General features: G+C 34.8%; 1 pseudogene; it reads left to right on the forward strand.

Annotated features, from left to right (window-relative positions):
• Positions 1-460: 460 nt before the first annotated feature.
• The window catches only part of LOC102496865 (homer protein homolog 2 pseudogene), a 26713-nt pseudogene continuing 8000 nt past the window's right edge, over positions 461-19173 (forward strand).

Below are 19173 nucleotides of genomic sequence, written 5' to 3' on the forward strand. Positions count from 1 at the left end.
CCATTTAATGATGCAGAATTTAAATTCATGCATGGCAGTTTCAGATGTTAAACCACCTTTGCAAATTTACCTATTAAAAATGAGTAAAAGAATGTTTTTTGCATTCAGAGTAAAATGGGTCTTTACGCTAAGGAAGAATTCTTGATCTTCTCAGTTCCTCTACTATCTATACAAAAATATCACGCTATTAGACAATGCCAAAAGTGAGAACTTTAGGCTCCATAGCCTACTATAAATTGGATCGAAATAATAATTTAACTCCAATCATGTGTGTTAGGTTTACTGAACTGTCATAAACCTCCATCTGTTAAAATGATCCATTTCAGAAAGAGGAAAAACACTTATTTCCTCAGGTGTCCCAGAGCTTGCCCCCAATATTTTAAACCTCAAAGTTTTCTTAAATCCACCCTTAATTTGTCTTAACCATCTGGTACATGCTAGATGATTTCTTGAAATGGAGATGGCAGAATCCACGCTTCATTATTTCTGTGGATTAATGACAATTCTGTACCATATCAAGCTGTGGCGCTCAGAGTCACTGAACAGAATCCATAAAGTCCATGAATCTCGAGATAAGCAGCCTAGTTGGAGACCTGGAGCAATGTGACTGCCATTCACTGCCTTTGAAACAATTATCAAGCCACACTGCTGTTCGCATCCTTCACTGATTATAGGAAGGTTGCCCAGCTTTGTTCAGCAATTCAGCAGGCTAGTAAGATATTCTGATGATTTCCCAGTGGGTCCCTTTTCAGAAACAGTTGAATGTAGCCTCTGTAAACTGGCTTTCTAACTTAGCTTTCTCATTACTTCTGTCTGAGAATTAGTCTCTTACACCCAGTAGATTACATTACTTGCATGTTTTAATGTGTGTTGTGGTTCTTTGGTGGTACTGAAAGCAGATTCTTACTACTTTGCTGAATCTAACCTTCAATTGTTTGGGATAGCTGGGCAAGATCAAGGTCTTCCAGAAACAGGTGCTAGTCATTGATGACATAAAGTAGCCTCTAAAGAGATGACTAGTTTGTTTTCTTCTGAAGCTAATAGTCACCCTTGTTTATATAAATAATTAGGTGCCAGATGTTTTACAAAAAAGAAAAGGCTATTTTCAGGCCATCCTGTGCCTGGAGGTTATAGTGATTGGATTCCACATGGCCAACCATGCAGTTTGAGTCCTGGACCTGGCAGTTTGAAAATACAATGGGTGTATGTTTGTACATGCCCAAAATTCTGAAAGGAGAAAAACATGGAGGAGCAAGGATTGCATTGTGACCCTGCTCCATAAGAGGGTACTCGCTTGCTTTCCCCCTCTCTGTTTCTCTCCTGTAAACACACGTGCCCTCATGTGTACATGCAAAAATGTAATTGAAAAATATTTAAAAGGCTATTTTCAAAAATAAGTTAATGATCACAAAAAAGTTCACATAGCCTTATTTAATTTACATAGGTTGTTTGGGGCCATTCTTGATTCTTTGTTTGTTTGTTTGTTTTTTATAGTGCTGTTTACAAACAGTTCATGTCCTGTAATACAAGTCCATAGTTTTTTTTCACAATATAAAATCATGCCACAATCCCTCCAGAAAATCTAGTATTTCAAGATTTTTAGATGTCTTACAACATATGAAATAGTATGTGCTGGTTGATCTAAAAAGTGTAAAGAATCTGTGTATTTATTGTCAATTCCTGCATATATACACATGCAGGAAGAGTATCCCTGATCCTTACAGGTGCGGTTATATCATTGAAAGGCTAAAATTAAATCTAACATCTAGTAGAAGGAATTGGGTATGACAGTCCTTAATTTGTGCCCTTAGCACTGACTTGCTGGAGTATCTGATATTGATCACAGTCTCCTTTCTCTACTTTTTTCTGTCTCTGGATTGCAAACACACATTCCTTTTCTTGCAGGTTGGCTTCAGGTTTCGTTAAGCCTGGGGAGGTAGCTGGGTACTTGGCCTGAAGTCACCAGGCAAAGAAAGCACCAGCAAGAATGCCAACTGGCATTATTTTGCTCTTTCCCCTTTGCCTCCTTCTCTTCTTATCTAAATTTGCAAAATTTTATTGAAAATAAAAAGTAAAAATACTTCTTTTTATGAAATCTGTGTTAATTGTGTATATGAATATAATTTGGTCCCCAAGGTCATGCTTCAACAACTTGTAAGGAACATCTTAAGAATGAAGGAGGACCAATGCAGTGAGTGTGGGTTTTCACAGCTCTGTGTGAGCTCAATGCACAGTGACAAGGATCATATAGCTGTCCTTGATGATATTCTCTGTGTGTATGGGCAGGGGCATTTTATTTCATGTATCATTTATGAACTCTCTGCCATGATGTCATAAAGTCTCTTCCAAACACAAATTAAACATAAAGAAATACAAGGAGACAAGTTCACTTTCTTTTCTTGTGGACCGCTGCTGTTCTGGGTCCCATAGTGTCAGGATAGAGTGAGAAAAGAGTCCCTTGCTACAGTGGAGAGAATTACTCAGCAGTTGGTTTTTGAATGTTCCATTGTGCAATTGGTGCATTTCACAGCTCCAACTCAAGCAACATTCACAACAGTTTCCCATTACACACTTTTGGCATCAAAATGCAAGCAAGAGCTTTTGAATTTCCTAAAGTATGCAATGATTGTTTCTGGTTAAGTGTGTGAACCTGATTCAGCAGCATTTTCTCAAATGTTTCTTTACATTCCTTGCGAGCACTTACTTGAAGGACTCTACTGAATTTTCAGTGAGGGTAGACTTATTTTAGGTTTATAGATTGTTGTAGAGGCTTATTTCTAATTCTGAAATTCATGCTAACCTTCTTGCACATTCTCAGTTATTTCTCTGTGAAAGACCCACACTTCTTTGCTTCTAATGTTTAAAATAACTTGTTTAAAATAAATCTTTCCCTGTTTTTAAAAAATGTATTTATTTATTTCATGAGAGGGAAGTAAAAACAGAGTGAGAGACATCCTCAGTAGGATCTTCACACTATAATCCTTCCACTAGCCTCCACCAGCCTGGATCACAGGCAATGCATCCATGCTTGGTGTATACAGGAAAGCCTTAAAGAGCAAATCCCAGACCTTCTCATGTAGATTCAGCATTGCATACAGCATTGTGTAACCACTGCACCACCATCTGGTCCCTGTTCTTGATCTTTGAACATTTTCTTTATAGATCATCTTGTGTGCTCTGTAACACTCTGAATTACTATCTACACTTCTTATTTCTTAAGAATAATTATGTTTGGGGTCAGCAGGCTATGGTGCTGGATTCCCACATTTCAACCACAGTTTGACTCCCAGACCCAGCAGCTTGAAACTCATGCCCAGTATGTGTGCATTTGTGCTCAAAATCCCAAAAGGAGGGAACCAGCAGTTAGTGTAATGGCTATGTTGCTGGACTCCCACGTAGTCGATCGCAGTTCGCGTCCCGGACCCGGTGGCTTAAAACTCATGCCAGGCGCATGTGCGTGCGTGCCCAAGATCCCGAGAGGAGAATGGAGGAGAAGGGATTGCGGTGTGACCATCCCCCCTGGGGGGTGATTTCTCGCTTTCTATCTCTATGTCTCTCTCTGTCTGTCTAGCGAGCACACACGCCCTATAGTGAAAACCTCTCCAAAAAATAAATAAATAAATAAATAAATAAATAAATAAATCCCAAAAGGAGAATGGAGGAGAAAGGATTGTGGCATGGTAATCCCACCTAAGGGCAGAAGGGTGATCACTCACTTCCTTTCTCTCTATCTTCAGTTAGTGCATATGTACCCTATAGCACAAACCTCTTTCTCTCTCTCTCTCAAAAAGTGTTCATGTTTAGCTCATCTTTCAGAACTGGTAGAAGAAGCTGCCTTTCCAGTGCTGATACCACACTACCCTTCACCTATCTGGGAGCACCTATCTTGGGACTCCTTAACTCCACCTTATCATCAAAAGCCTCTGCTAAGCCTAGGGTGTGGGAGGACTGGCTACCTCAGCCTTTAGAACTAGTAGGAGGAGCTGCCTTCCTGGTATTAGTGCCACTCTACCCTTCAACTAGCCAGGAGCAGAGTAGATGCATACCACTACACATTCTAGCTTTTCTGCTCAGCCCTTAGCTACATACAGACCAGAGAACTTTGGCTTTATACAAGCCAAAACATCTGAACATGGTGAAGTCCTGCAGGAATTCTCTCCTTATGCTCACCCCAGTAAAAAAGCATAGAGATCTTCTGTGAAGATATAAGAGGAGCGAATTCACTAAAGGTCTGGAAATAACAGCAGAACCTCAAGAAACATGAAGAAAGCAGGAAATACTGTGTCATTGGAAAAGACATGATTTTACTTTTTTCTGTTTTTCTGTACAAAAATGCACCATGAATTTTCCGTTGACCCAATATGTCCCCACAAAGGAACACAATAATAACTTCACATCAATAATGAACACAAAACAAGAAATTACAGAAATGTCTGAAAAATAATTCAGAATGAAACACACTGAGATATAAGAAAATATAAGCAACCAATCTCAGGAGACTTGAAGGAGGAAATTCATAACGAGATAGACATCCTGAAAAAGGATCAAATAGAACTTCCATACTTAACAAATACAATTCATGATATCAAAATCTCCCTTGAAAGTATTAACAACAGATTAGAACAAGCAGAAGAAAAAAATCTCTGGCCTTGAAAACACAGTTTCCAACCTAGTCCAAGCAACCAAGAAGAATGGAAAAACATTCACTAAACAGAAGGACAGCATACAGGAAATCCTACACACCATTAAATGGCTGAATACTCACATCATGGATATTCCAGAAGGTGAAAAGAAGGGGAAAGGATTAGAAAATCTTTCATGATATATTAGTTGAAAACATTCCAAACATAGAGAGGCAAACAGAAATACAAATCCAGGAAATAAAAAGAAGCACCAAATCAATTTAACAGAAGATCCTCTCCAAGGCACATCATAGCCAAACTGATAAAAATCAAAGACAAAAACAATATTCTAAAAATGACAACAGATAAATACCAGATTACTTATAAGGGTTGCCCCATTAAATTAACAGTGTACCTCTCAACTGAAACAATCCATATTTAAAACTGTCTTAGAAAAACAGTTTAAACCAAGAATGCAATACCCAGCAAGATTATCCTTCAAATGGGAAGGAGAAATAAAATTGTTCTCAGATAAACAAAAGCTGAAAGAATTTATCGAAAGTAGGTGAGCCCTTCAGGAATACTTAAAGGAACACTATACCTGGAAAACTGTGAGAGATAAATGGAAGTAAGAGAACACAAAACAAGTAAGGAGAAAAAAGAGTAAATGAATGACAAGACTAAGTCTACAAATATTGATAATAAACTTGAATGTTATTTAATTAAATTTTCCAACTAAAAGATACAGATTGTCTCAATGTATGAAAAAACTAGAAATGTCTATATGATGCTTACAAGTAACATACCTCAATGACAAAGATATAGACAGACTGAAAATGAAGAACTGGAAAAAGTAATTTCATGCAAACAAAAATGAAAAAAAGGCAGGAGTTGAGATACTGATATTAAATGAAAAAGACTTTAGGATAAAAAGCATAAGAAGAGACTAAGAAGGTATATAGTTAAAAAGATTAACCAAGGAACCAGCAGTTACCGTCATGGCTATGTCGCTGAACTCCCATGTAGTCGATGGCAGTTCAAATCCCTGACACGGTGGCTTAAATTCATGCTGGGTGCATGTGCGTGCGTGCCCAAGATCCTGAGAGGAGAATAGAAGAGAAGGGATTGCGGTGTGGCCATCTCCCCTTCCCCCCAGGCTGGAGGGTGATTTCTCACTTTCTGTTTCTCTGTCTCTCTCTTTGTGGCAATTGCATGCACCCTATAGCAAAACAAATCAAAACAAAAAACAAACAAAGAAACAAACAAAAAAACCTGACAACAACAACAACAACAAAAAAGAGAAGATATATAACAATCATAAATATTTATACACTCAAGGCTAGTGGACCCAAATATGTAAAAGAAAGACTACTAGATCGACTACTAGATCTAAAAGGAAATATATACTGCAAACACACTAATTGTTGGAGATTTAAACACCCTATTTTCACCACTGAACAGGACAGCTAGATAAAAAATAAACAGAGACACAGGAACTAATTGATACTGTAAACCAAATTAACTTGACAGATACATAGAGCACTCCACTCAGCAACTACGGAATATAATTTTTTTCATCTCCACATGAAACATTTTCAAGATTGACCCTATAATAGGCTGTGAAACAAGCGTATATAAATTTATACGTAGAGAAACTAGACCCAGTATCTTCTCTGACCACAATGGAATTAAACTTGAAATCAACCACAGAAAGAGTCCTAAAAAATACACAAAAACATGGAAACTAAACAATCTACTCCTGAATGATTTTTAAACTACTGAAGAAATTAAGTCTGAAATCAAAAGATTCATTTAAACTGATTATAACAAACATGCTACACTATAACCTTTGGAATACAGCAAAGCAGTCATGAGTCAAGTTTATAGCACACGAGAAAAAAAAAAGAGAAAAGTGGTCATGAGAAAAGAATACAAAAGTGGCAGACAAATATCTTAACATTGCATCTTAAGGAACTAGAAAAGCAATAAAAACAAATCCAGAAAATAAAAGAGTAAAAAACAGTAAAGATTAGAGCTGAAATAAATGAAATAGAGAATGAAAGAACCATATTGAAAAAAAAAATCAATGAATTTTTTTGAGAGGATAAACAAAATTGATAAAACCTTAACTAGAATAATCAAGAAAAACTAAGAAAGGAAACAGATAAAATCAGTAGTGAAGCTGGCAATATTACAAATGATATAGCGGAAATACAAAAAATTATGAGAGAATATTATGAGCAACTATATGACAACAAACTAAAAGCTTAGATGAGATGGACAGATTTCTGGATAAGTACAAGTAACCATGGTTGAATCAGGATGAAGTAGAAAGCCTGAACAGACCAATAACAAGAGTTTGAACAGTAATAAACATTCTCCCAACAAAGAAAAACCTGGGTCCCAATGTCTTCAACTTTTAAAGAAAACTATCCCTAAAGATTGAAAAAAAGGAATGCTCTCAAACTAATTTTATGGAGTTTCTTACACCTTAATACCAAAACCAGACAAGGAAATAACAAAATGAAAGAAAGAAAGAAAGCTACAGACCAATATTATATTCCTGATGTATACTGATACAAATATTTCCAATACAATACTAGCAAATCAAATTCAATAGAATATAGAGAAGATTATACACCATTACCAGACAGACTTTTTCCCAGTGATGCAAGGATGGTTCAACATATGCAAAACAATAAATGTAATCTACAGAATTAACAGAAAAAAAATGATCATATCTATAAATGCAGAAAAACCATTTCATAAAATACAACATCCTTCATGATCAAGACTCTCCACAAAATAGGGATAGAAAGGACATTCCTCAGCATCATAAAAAACATATATGACATATCCACTGTGAACATCAAATTGAATGGGGATGAGCTAAAAGTCTTCCCACTAAAAACTGGAACAAGACAAGGCTGCCCACACTCCTCACTTCTTTTTAACACAACACTGAAGACCAATGCAATCAGACAAGGGAGCTAATTAGAGATTCAGATAGAAAAAGAAGAAACTCAGCTGTCCCTATTTATAGATTATATAACTATATACACAGAAAATTCAAAGGGATCCCTGAAAAAACTCTTAGAAGTAATAAATAAATTCAGAAAATTTGCATGTTACAAAGTCAATATACGAAAACTATGCAGCAATTTTATACACCAACAATGAACAGGCTGAGACAGAACTGAAGAGGGAAATCCAATTTATAGTAGCTACAAAACAAATAAGATACCTAGGAATAAATCTAACAAAGAGGTGAAAGACTTCTATAAGGAAAACTATGAAAAACTGGAAAAAGAAATTGAATATGATACAACAAAGGAAGGATATCTTATGCTCTTGGATTAGAAGAATCAATATCATCAATATGTCAGTGCTACCCAAAATAATTTATATATTCATTAAGATTCTGATTCAATCATCTGAGACATTCTTTATAGAAGTAGAAAAAAAATATAAAATTTGTCTGGAGTCATAAAATACCCTCTATTGCCAAGAGAATGCTGTACCAAAAGAATAAAATAGATGTCAGCTCACTACTAGACTTTAAAGCATGTTACAAAACAGTCATAATCAAAACAGCATGGTACTTATACAAAAATAGATCCATAGATCAATTGAACAGAATAGAAAATCCAAAAATAAACCCTAAAACATATAGCCAACTGGTCTTTGACAAAGGGTACAAGACAATACAGTGGAGAAAAGAAAGTCTTTTCAACAAATGATGCTGGAAGAATTGGATATCCATCTAAAGAAAAAGGAATGTGGGCTGCTATCTATTACCATTAATCAGAATTAACTCAAAATGGATCAAAGATTTATAATAAATAATATATTGCCTCAAACTACAAAAATGTGAGTAGAAAACATAGGGGAAACTTTTGAAGACATTGGAGTAGGCAAAGATGTCTTAAGTAAGACCCCTAAAACACAGACAATATTCTCTAAAATAGACAAGTGGGATTACATCAAGCTAAAAAGCTTCTTCACAGCAAAGGAAACTATAACTAGAATGAAATGACAATCCTCTCCATGGGAGAAAATGTTTGTAAATTATTCCTCAGACAAAAGATAGATATCTAAATATATATGAAACTCAATCATAAAAAATGAATAATCAAATTAAAAAATGGGCCAATAAATTAAATTGGCAACTCTCCAAGGAAAATTTACAAATAGCCAAGAAAAAAATGTCCAAAGTCTGTTGTCATAAGGGAAATGCAAATGAAAACCACAATGAGATACTATTTAACTCCAATTAGAATGGCTTGGATCAAACAAACAAAGAACAATGAATGCTGGTGAGGTTGTGGTAGAAAGGGAACACTCTTACACTGTTGGTGGGAACATAAATTAGAGCAACCTCTTCGGAAAACAATACAGAGTTTTCTCAAAACCTACAAATAAAACATTGTATAACCAAGTAATCTCACTTCTTGATATTTACCCATAAGATAGGAAAACAATCAGAAAGATATTTGTACATTCATGTTTATTGCAGCATTATTTTTTGTGTGTGTCTTTTTTTTTTTTTTTTTTAAAGGGGGGTTTTTCCTATAGGGTGTGTACACCTGCCAGAAAGAGAGAGACAGAGAGACAGAAAGCGAGAAATCACCCCCCAGGAGGGATGGTCACACCACAATCCCATCTCCTCTCAGGATCTTGGGCATGCACGCACACGCACCTGGTGTGAGTTTAAGTCACCGGTTCCGAGACTCGAACTGCGGCAACTACGTGGGAGTCTAGCGACATAGCCATTACGCTAACTGCTGGTCCCAACTGCAGCATTATTTACAATTGGAGTAACATAGAACCAACCTAAGTATTCAAAAACAGACAACTGAATTGAAAAACTGTGGCACATATATACTACGGAGTATTACTCAGTTGTAACAAACAAGGAGATCCTATCATCTGACTCAAAATGGATGAACATAGACTTACTGTTGAGTGAAATGAGCCAGACACTGAATGATATAGATTGTATATCCCCAGTCAGTTTGTGTGAGTTTTTGCATTCTATGGCAGACGTTGAGAGATCTGAAGATGTGATGGCAGAGAATGGGTGTAAATGATTAAGAGACTGTAAGAGAGGAGAGTGGTTTGTAGAGAGTAAGTGGTGGAGGGTGGGTGTGAGGTGCAAGGGGAGGAAACATTTGACAGATGGAAAAATGTAAAGTTCTCTGTCGAATTAAGTTTTTAAAAAACTAGCAAAACATTTTAAAAGAATCTGTATGATCAGTAGTTGTTATTTATACCCAGAACTCAAATTTATCACTATGTTAATTCTGCCACAACTAAATAGCTCATGTTTAAGCATGTAGTTAATTCAGAATGTTGTAGCTTTGAAAGGGAGTAACCTTGTGGTCAGACAAAGGCCATATGGCTCCCTACCAAGGAGCCACTGAAAGTGCCATTATGTTGTGATATTTTTGTAACCCATGGTCTGCCTCCCTGTTTTGTTATGCTAAGTTTTATTGACTTGGAAAGGCTGACTCACACTAATCTAAATGTTACCAAAATATATCAACCATAATGAGCATTTAAACTGGAATATATTTTCTCATGAAGAAGATAATACAAAGTACCAGAATCTGTGAGAAGTGGACTAAACCAGAGTTGCTTAGTGTAACCAAGAGCGCAGCCTTAGAATATTTTAACAAGGCTGTTTTGAACTTGAGTCATCCACTTCCATAGATCACATCGATTACATAAGAAGTAAAAAATGTATACCTTTTATGGGATTTGATAAACAAGACCATTCAGCTTCTGGTCTTACTGTTGTTTTAGAGGTGTATTATCTCAATCGTCATAAAGTTTTTCTTTGAATTGGGTATATTCTTTTTTCAAATTATAAATATTTCCAAATTTGCCCCTTTTTTAATTAATTGAACTCTTTTGAGTTTCTTAAGATGAAATTTAGTGATACTCTACTACTTTATTCCTACTAAGGCTAATCCCATTCATTTATCACAGATTTTACTAGTTTAATAAATAATATTGAGTTTCTGGGTGGATGACTAGCCTTTTTGGCCATTTCCATGAGCCACCAATATATAGTAAAATACTGTCATGATTATATTATCATTTGCAGCTGACAAAAGATGTATATTTTTAATCAATTTTTAGGGCCAATATTCCCATATATAGCACATTATATAACAGAAAAATGCAAGTATGTAATGCAAATACTTCACAGTGGTGAAACAGGGGTATATAGAAGCCCAGCTATAATTACATAAATCAATTTTAGATCATTATTCAAATAAACTTGCAATCTATGGGCACTTTATACACTGTGTCCTGTTAACCATACAGTAAGAATCTACATGAACAAAGATTTCATCATATCATGATATAATCTAATGTATTTTTGAGATGACCTTTAACTGTTAGAAAATCTTTCCTTCTTATTTAGGTTATTGGTAAGAGTTTCTCAATCTGTTTTTATGAGAGTAGTTTTCTATGCATCTTACAATTATTATTCTCTTACTATCAGCCATTTTCAGTTTCCAGTGTTCTTTAATATTAATATCTAGAATTGCATAAATATATTAATTTGGTCTGGAGATAATATCTCTTTTTTTTTTTTTTTTTTTTTTAGATTTTTGCCTAGGGTGTGAGCATTTGCTGGAGAGACAAAGAGGAACAGTGAGAAGGAAAGTGAGAAATTATCCCTCATTGGGGATGGTCAGGCCACAGTCCCTTCTCCTTCATTATGGATTTTGGGCATGCAAGCACATGCATCTAGTGTAATTTCAATCCACCAGGTCCATGACTAGAACTGTGGTCTGCCATATGGTAGTTTAACACCTTAACCACCACACCACCTGCTGGACCCATCTTTTGATTTAAAGACTCCAGTGCTTTTTAAAATGTCCGTATATCACTATTGGCTCACATCAAGTCAAATTTTAGTTGTGATAAATTGAATCTCAAGGTAATTTTTACAAATCCTGATGACAAATGAAGCCTCCCCATCCTGTGATAATCAAAAAAAGCTCCTTTATTTATTTATTTATTTATTCATTTTATTATTTTTTATACATTCAATTGTATATACATCATTTAGCTTGTAAAGAGAATTTACCCAACATGAAATACACCTCAGACCATTCCATTTGAGAATACTATAGTGTTACTATCAACATGTAATAAACCATTTCTGTGTCCCATGAATGTCTTACTTCTCCATTTTTTTTCTCCCTAATTTCCTTCTCCATACTCTTCCCCTCTCCCACTGTCCTTCCACACTGTCTCCAGTGAAAAATTCCTTTATTTTTAAGGGCAGAACTTCCTTTGTCTCCTTGTTTTATGGTATGTTGTTGTAATGGTTTGGCCTTGCACCTTTTCCAAGCTTTTTGAATTCTTATTTCATCATGCAGTGTATTTATCCAGTATAATGTAATGAGAAAACCTAAAACAAACAAAACATAGGCCTTTTATATCTCTCTATAAGACACTGACAAAAATATGGTATCTAACCTTAGTGTTGTATCTTGTTAGTTTATTCAAATATTCCTGGAAGCCAAATACATGCCATGCATTGTGGTAATCCTTGGGTATACCTGGTGAATAAATAAACAAGGTTTTAGCTTTTACAAAACTGATATTTTAGTTGAAGAAATAAAAAATAGTCTGGTAGGAAGTACAGACAGATAGGATACAGAATGACATGACTGGGTAGGTGGCTGTCTAATTTAGAGCTAATATCTGAATAGGTGACCTTTAAACTAATGCCTGCATTTTGAGAAGGATCCAAATGTTCAAAGAGCTAGAAGAAAAGCATTCCAGACTGAAGGGGACAGCAAATGCAAGCAGGAAGGAATGAGCTTGGCCTGGTTAAAAATAGAAAGTCTACCAGTGTGAATAAAGTTTGGTGAACAGAAGAGCAGTGGGTGGGGCAGATCATGGAGGGTGTTATAGAGTATTATAAGGGTTCAGGTTTCTTTTTTCTTCCTGGATTGCTAATAACTTTTGTTTAATTTAGTAAACAATTCATCTAGTTCTATTACTATCTAATTCACATTTTTATGTTATTCATAAGAAAATCATGAGAAGCTGCCAGATGTACTGGCAAAATCTCTGTTTATTCTATAGAATATTTTTGTGATACCTAATTCAAAACATGAAAACAAAGTTTCTTTGGAATCAATTCTTAGTGAACCATGTTAGCTTGTTTCTACTTCTTAATGGATGTATTATAGAATTTTGTCAGGGATTAGAATCAAGCTATACAGTACATAATTTCTAGAGTTTGCGTTTTTCAAATTTGGGCCAAGATTTTCCCCACCTTCAGTTTATCCATATTTCTTCCGTTTCTCCTAACTGCACAAAGATGAGAAAAATGGTTTTTGATCAAAACTACATATGCATCAATGTTCACCAATATAATTTTCTGTGTTTAGAGCAACTGGTTTCTTTTTTTTTTTCTCTACAAAGATTATCAGGATTTGCTCTTGTTGATTATATTTTAAGTTTAGAGGCTTTTTTATTTAATGAAGAAGCAAAACACAGAACGGAACTTCCTGGTTCTGTCTCCTCTCTGCCATCTGGCCACATGACGTCATGTGTTCTGACAGGTGTGTCATTATATCTAAGTCAATATATCAATCATGAGATACTAGATACAATTGTTCTGAAAATAGTATTTAGCATTTTTTATGGATTATTTTACTTAAACCAATATAATTCCTAAATTAACTCCCAGTGTTTCTGTAACAAGATGGGGAAAGTAGATAATCATTGTCAGTACTTACTTCTGGTAAAAATGATAGCCCTTTAGATGGAAAGATTAAAAAGAGTGAAAATGTATTTTCTTTTCAAAAAGGGAAAAGAATAGGGGATAGTGGTGATACAAGCTTGTTGAGTCCTTCTCATGTGTGGCCATAGGGGCTGGAACCTATTGAGCAAGACTAACTTTCCAGTTGTGGGTGCTACACAAAATGAACTCTTTCTTCCCCTTGTGGTTTACAGCAGTGAAGTCAATCTGTAAAACAAATCTTAGAAAACTTGATTGTCTAAGGTATCTCTTAGAAAGCTAAGAATGAAGATGACCGTAAATCACTTCATGCATCTGATCCCCAGTTAATTGATCTGTCAATTAAGAGGTAGGAAAGATCATACCTGAGTCTCAAAGAAAATTCTTTCTCCTTCATAGAAAGTTTGATCTTCTTTGTAGTAATTGAAGTAGAAGCTTTTGTTTTTATTCTTTAGTAGTTTTATGTGCAGCTTTTCTATAAGGCATTAGAAAATTAGATACATTTTCCTTGAAACTTTCAAAGAATGTGTTTTAAAACATATTCCATTTATCAGTTAATATTCCCTCTATGTCTTTTAAAACACATTCCATTTATCAGTTAATATTCCCTCTATGTCATATAAACCAGTGAGTGCTACATGGAAATTAAAAATGATCAAAAGTGGGTAGTCCTGAGCCACTTTCTAATTCAAAATATTTTTTTATATCACTTTCCTGCTTTCTTGCAGTCAAAACCAGTACTTTTAAAAAAATAATTATTTATTTAATCTTATTTATTAATTCATTTATTTTAATTTGACCAGAGATAGAAACAGAGAAAAAGAGACAGAGAGAGAGAGAGAGAGAAGGAAAGTGAGAAAGCAAACCACCAGGTCTAGGACTCAAAATGAGGTCAGCCATGTGGGAGTGTCCAGCACCTTAACCATCATACCACCTTCTGGTGCCCCTAAATACTGTATTTGAAATTCATTAAATTTTCTCTGTTTCGCCGATTGAATAAGAAATGCATTCTACCACAACTACTTATCTATTATAATTTGGTGAACAATATGTCATTTTAGATCTTGCAAAATTTTAGGAACATCTTTGATGAAGTGCTGCTAATCCCCTTTTTTAGATGTTGGGTTTTTTTTTTTAAGTTGAAAAATGCCCAATTTTTTAAAAAAATTTTATTCAGAAATTGACAACAATGTCAATTCCAGTGGGAATTTTACATGTGCTTGTAATCTACCTATGTTTTGATTATTTTTTAATTTCCATGTAGCACTCACTGGTTTATGTGACATAGAAGGAATATTAACTGATGAATGGAATATGTTTTAAAAGTTCTTTCAAATAATGAACAGTCATACAATACATATCATCTACACCAGACATTGAAGGCAAAAATGTTTCTCTCAATGGTCTTTTTTATAACCTCCTCAGTTTTTATGGACTGCTTTGTTAAACATCATTTGCAACTCAGAAAATTCCTGATATAGAACAAATAGTAAGATTAAATTTCTAAAAGAAATTATTCAGTGTTCACAGCTTTTAGCTAGGCTTGAAGGGAAGGTATGAGAAAGAGCAGTGAAAGGTTGTGTCAAGCTGTTTTCTGACTTGAGAGAGAAGGAGGGAGAGAAGAGATAGAGATGATGAAGATGCTTATTTTTCTTTGTTCTAGTCATCAAATCTTATCTTTATTGACATTTTTATGGGTGCTTGTTACTTCATAGTCTCAACCAATCAACTTTTACCATAATTTCTTGGAATACTTAAAGGTAATTTGCAGGTCTTCTAAAACTTGACCACAGAACCTGATTCCCTGGGCATGCAAGCACATGCATCTAGTGTAATTTCAATCCACCAGGTCCATGACTAGAACTGTGGTCTGCCATATGGTAGTTTAACACCTTAACCACCACACCACCTGCTGGCCCCATCTTTTGATTTAAAGACTCCAGTGCTTTTTAAAATGTCCGTATATCACTATTGGCTCACATCAAGTCAAATTTTAGTTGTGATAAATTGAATCTCAAGGTAATTTTTACAAATCCTGATGACAAATGAAGCCTCCCCATCCTGTGATAATCAAAAAAAGCTCCTTTATTTATTTATTTATTTATTCATTTTATTATTTTTTATACATTCAATTGTATATACATCATTTAGCTTGTAAAGAGAATTTACCCAACATGAAATACACCTCAGACCATTCCATTTGAGAATACTATAGTGTTACTATCAACATGTAATAAACCATTTCTGTGTCCCATGAATGTCTTACTTCTCCATTTTTTTTCTCCCTAATTTCCTTCTCCATACTCTTCCCCTCTCCCACTGTCCTTCCACACTGTCTCCAGTGAAAAATTCCTTTATTTTTAAGGGCAGAACTTCCTTTGTCTCCTTGTTTTATGGTATGTTGTTGTAATGGTTTGGCCTTGCACCTTTTCCAAGCTTTTTGAATTCTTATTTCATCATGCAGTGTATTTATCCAGTATAATGTAATGAGAAAACCTAAAACAAACAAAACATAGGCCTTTTATATCTCTCTATAAGACACTGACAAAAATATGGTATCTAACCTTAGTGTTGTATCTTGTTAGTTTATTCAAATATTCCTGGAAGCCAAATACATGCCATGCATTGTGGTAATCCTTGGGTATACCTGGTGAATAAATAAACAAGGTTTTAGCTTTTACAAAACTGATATTTTAGTTGAAGAAATAAAAAATAAAGTCTGGTAGGAAGTACAGACAGATAGGATACAGAATGACATGACTGGGTAGGTGGCTGTCTAATTTAGAGCTAATATCTGAATAGGTGACCTTTAAACTAATGCCTGCATTTTGAGAAGGATCCAAATGTTCAAAGAGCTAGAAGAAAAGCATTCCAGACTGAAGGGGACAGAAAATGCAAGCAGGAAGGAATGAGCTTGGCCTGGTTAAAAATAGAAAGTCTACCAGTGTGAATAAAGTTTGGTGAACAGAAGAGCAGTGGGTGGGGCAGATCATGGAGGGTGTTATAGAGTATTATAAGGGTTCAGGTTTCTTTTTTCTTCCTGGATTGCTAATAACTTTTGTTTAATTTAGTAAACAATTCATCTAGTTCTATTACTATCTAATTCACATTTTTATGTTATTCATAAGAAAATCATGAGAAGCTGCCAGATGTACTGGCAAAATCTCTGTTTATTCTATAGAATATTTTTGTGATACCTAATTCAAAACATGAAAACAAAGTTTCTTTGGAATCAATTCTTAGTGAACCGTGTTAGCTTGTTTCTACTTCTTAATGGATGTATTATAGAATTTTGTCAGGGATTAGAATCAAGCTATACAGTACATAATTTCTAGAGTTTGCGTTTTTCAAATTTGGGCCAAGATTTTCCCCACCTTCAGTTTATCCATATTTCTTCCGTTTCTCCTAACTGCACAAAGATGAGAAAAATGGTTTTTGATCAAAACTACATATGCATCAATGTTCACCAATATAATTTTCTGTGTTTAGAGCAACTGGTTTCTTTTTTTTTTTTCTCTACAAAGATATCAGGATTTGCTCTTGTTGATTATATTTTAAGTTTAGAGGCTTTTTTATTTAATGAAGAAGCAAAACACAGAACGGAACTTCCTGGTTCTGTCTCCTCTCTGCCATCTGGCCACATGACGTCATGTGTTCTGACAGGTGTGTCATTATATCTAAGTCAATATATCAATCATGAGATACTAGATACAATTGTTCTGAAAATAGTATTTAGCATTTTTTATGGATTATTTTACCTAAACCAATATAATTCCTAAATTAACTCCCAGTGTTTCTGTAACAAGATGGGGAAAGTAGATAATCATTGTCAGTACTTACTTCTGGTAAAAATGATAGCCCTTTAGATGGAAAGATTAAAAAAGAGTGAAAATGTATTTTCTTTTCAAAAAGGGAAAAGAATAGGGGATAGTGGTGATACAAGCTTGTTGAGTCCTTCTCATGTGTGGCCATAGGGGCTGGAACCTATTGAGCAAGACTAACTTTCCAGTTGTGGGTGCTACACAAAATGAACTCTTTCTTCCCCTTGTGGTTTACAGCAGTGAAGTCAATCTGTAAAACAAATCTTAGAAAACTTGATTGTCTAAGGTATCTCTTAGAAAGCTAAGAATGAAGATGACCGTAAATCACTTCATGCATCTGATCCCCAGTTAATTGATCTGTCAATTAAGAGGTAGGAAAGATCATACCTGAGTCTCAAAGAAAATTCTTTCTCCTTCATAGAAAGTTTGATCTTCTTTGTAGTAATTGAAGTAGAAGCTTTTGTTTTTATTCTTTAGTAGTTTTATGTGCAGCTTTTCTATAAGGCATTAGAAAATTAGATACATTTTCCTTGAAACTTTCAAAGTTTGTGTTTTAAAACATATTCCATTTATCAGTTAATATTCCCTCTATGTCATATAAACCAGTGAGTGCTACATGGAAATTAAAAATGATCAAAAGTGGGTAGTCCTGAGCCACTTTCTAATTCAAAATATTTTTTTATATCACTTTCCTGCTTTCTTGCAGTCAAAACCAGTACTTTTAAAAAAATAATTATTTATTTAATCTTATTTATTAATTCATTTATTTTAATTTGACCAGAGATAGAAACAGAGAAAAAGAGACAGAGAGAGAGAGAGAGGGAAAGTGAGAAAGCAAGCCACCAGGTCTAGGACTCAAAATGAGGTCAGCCATGTGGGAGTGTCCAGCACCTTAACCATCATACCACCTTCTGGTGCCCCTAAATACTGTATTTGAAAGATCATTAAATTTTCTCTGTTGCGCCGATGGAATAAGAAATGCATTCTACCACAACTACTTATCTATTATAATTTGGTGAACAATATGTCATTTTAGATCTTGCAAAATTTTAGGAACATCTTTGATGAAGTGCTGCTAATCCCCTTTTTTAGATGTTGGGTTTTTTTTTTTAAGTTGAAAAATGCCCAATTTTTTAAAAAACTTTATTCAGAAATTGACAACAATGTCAATTCCAGTGGGAATTTTACATGTGCTTGTAATCTACCTATGTTTTGATTATTTTTTAATTTCCATGTAGCACTCACTGGTTTATGTGACATAGAAGGAATATTAACTGATGAATGGAATATGTTTTAAAAGTTCTTTCAAATAATGAACAGTCATACAATACATATCATCTACACCAGACATTGAAGGCAAAAATGTTTCTCTCAATGGTCTTTTTTATAACCTCCTCAGTTTTTATGGACTGCTTTGTTAAACATCATTTGCAACTCAGAAAATTCCTGATATAGAACAAATAGTAAGATTAAATTTCTAAAAGAAATTATTCAGTGTTCACAGCTTTTAGCTAGGCTTGAAGGGAAGGTATGAGAAAGAGCAGTGAAAGGTTGTGTCAAGCTGTTTTCTGACTTGAGAGAGAAGGAGGGAGAGAAGAGATAGAGATGATGAAGATGCTTATTTTTCTTTGTTCTAGTCATCAAATCTTATCTTTATTGACATTTTTATGGGTGCTTGTTACTTCATAGTCTCAACCAATCAACTTTTACCATAATTTCTTGGAATACTTAAAGGTAATTTGCAGGTCTTCTAAAACTTGACCACAGAACCTGATTCCCAGTAAACAGGTGATGCTGACACAGGATATAACGATTATTTATTTTCTTTCTTTTCTTTTTTTTTTTTCTTGAGAGAGAACTTTGTGGGACCAGCAGTTAGTGTAATGGCTATATCACTGGACTTCCATGTAGTTGACACGGTTCGAGTCCCAGACCCAGTGGCTTAAACTCACAC

The sequence above is a fragment of the Tupaia chinensis genome, unplaced genomic scaffold (genome assembly GCF_000334495.1).
Source record: "Tupaia chinensis unplaced genomic scaffold, TupChi_1.0 Scaffold000414_1, whole genome shotgun sequence".
In the NCBI taxonomy this organism is placed as follows: domain Eukaryota; kingdom Metazoa; phylum Chordata; class Mammalia; order Scandentia; family Tupaiidae; genus Tupaia; species Tupaia belangeri.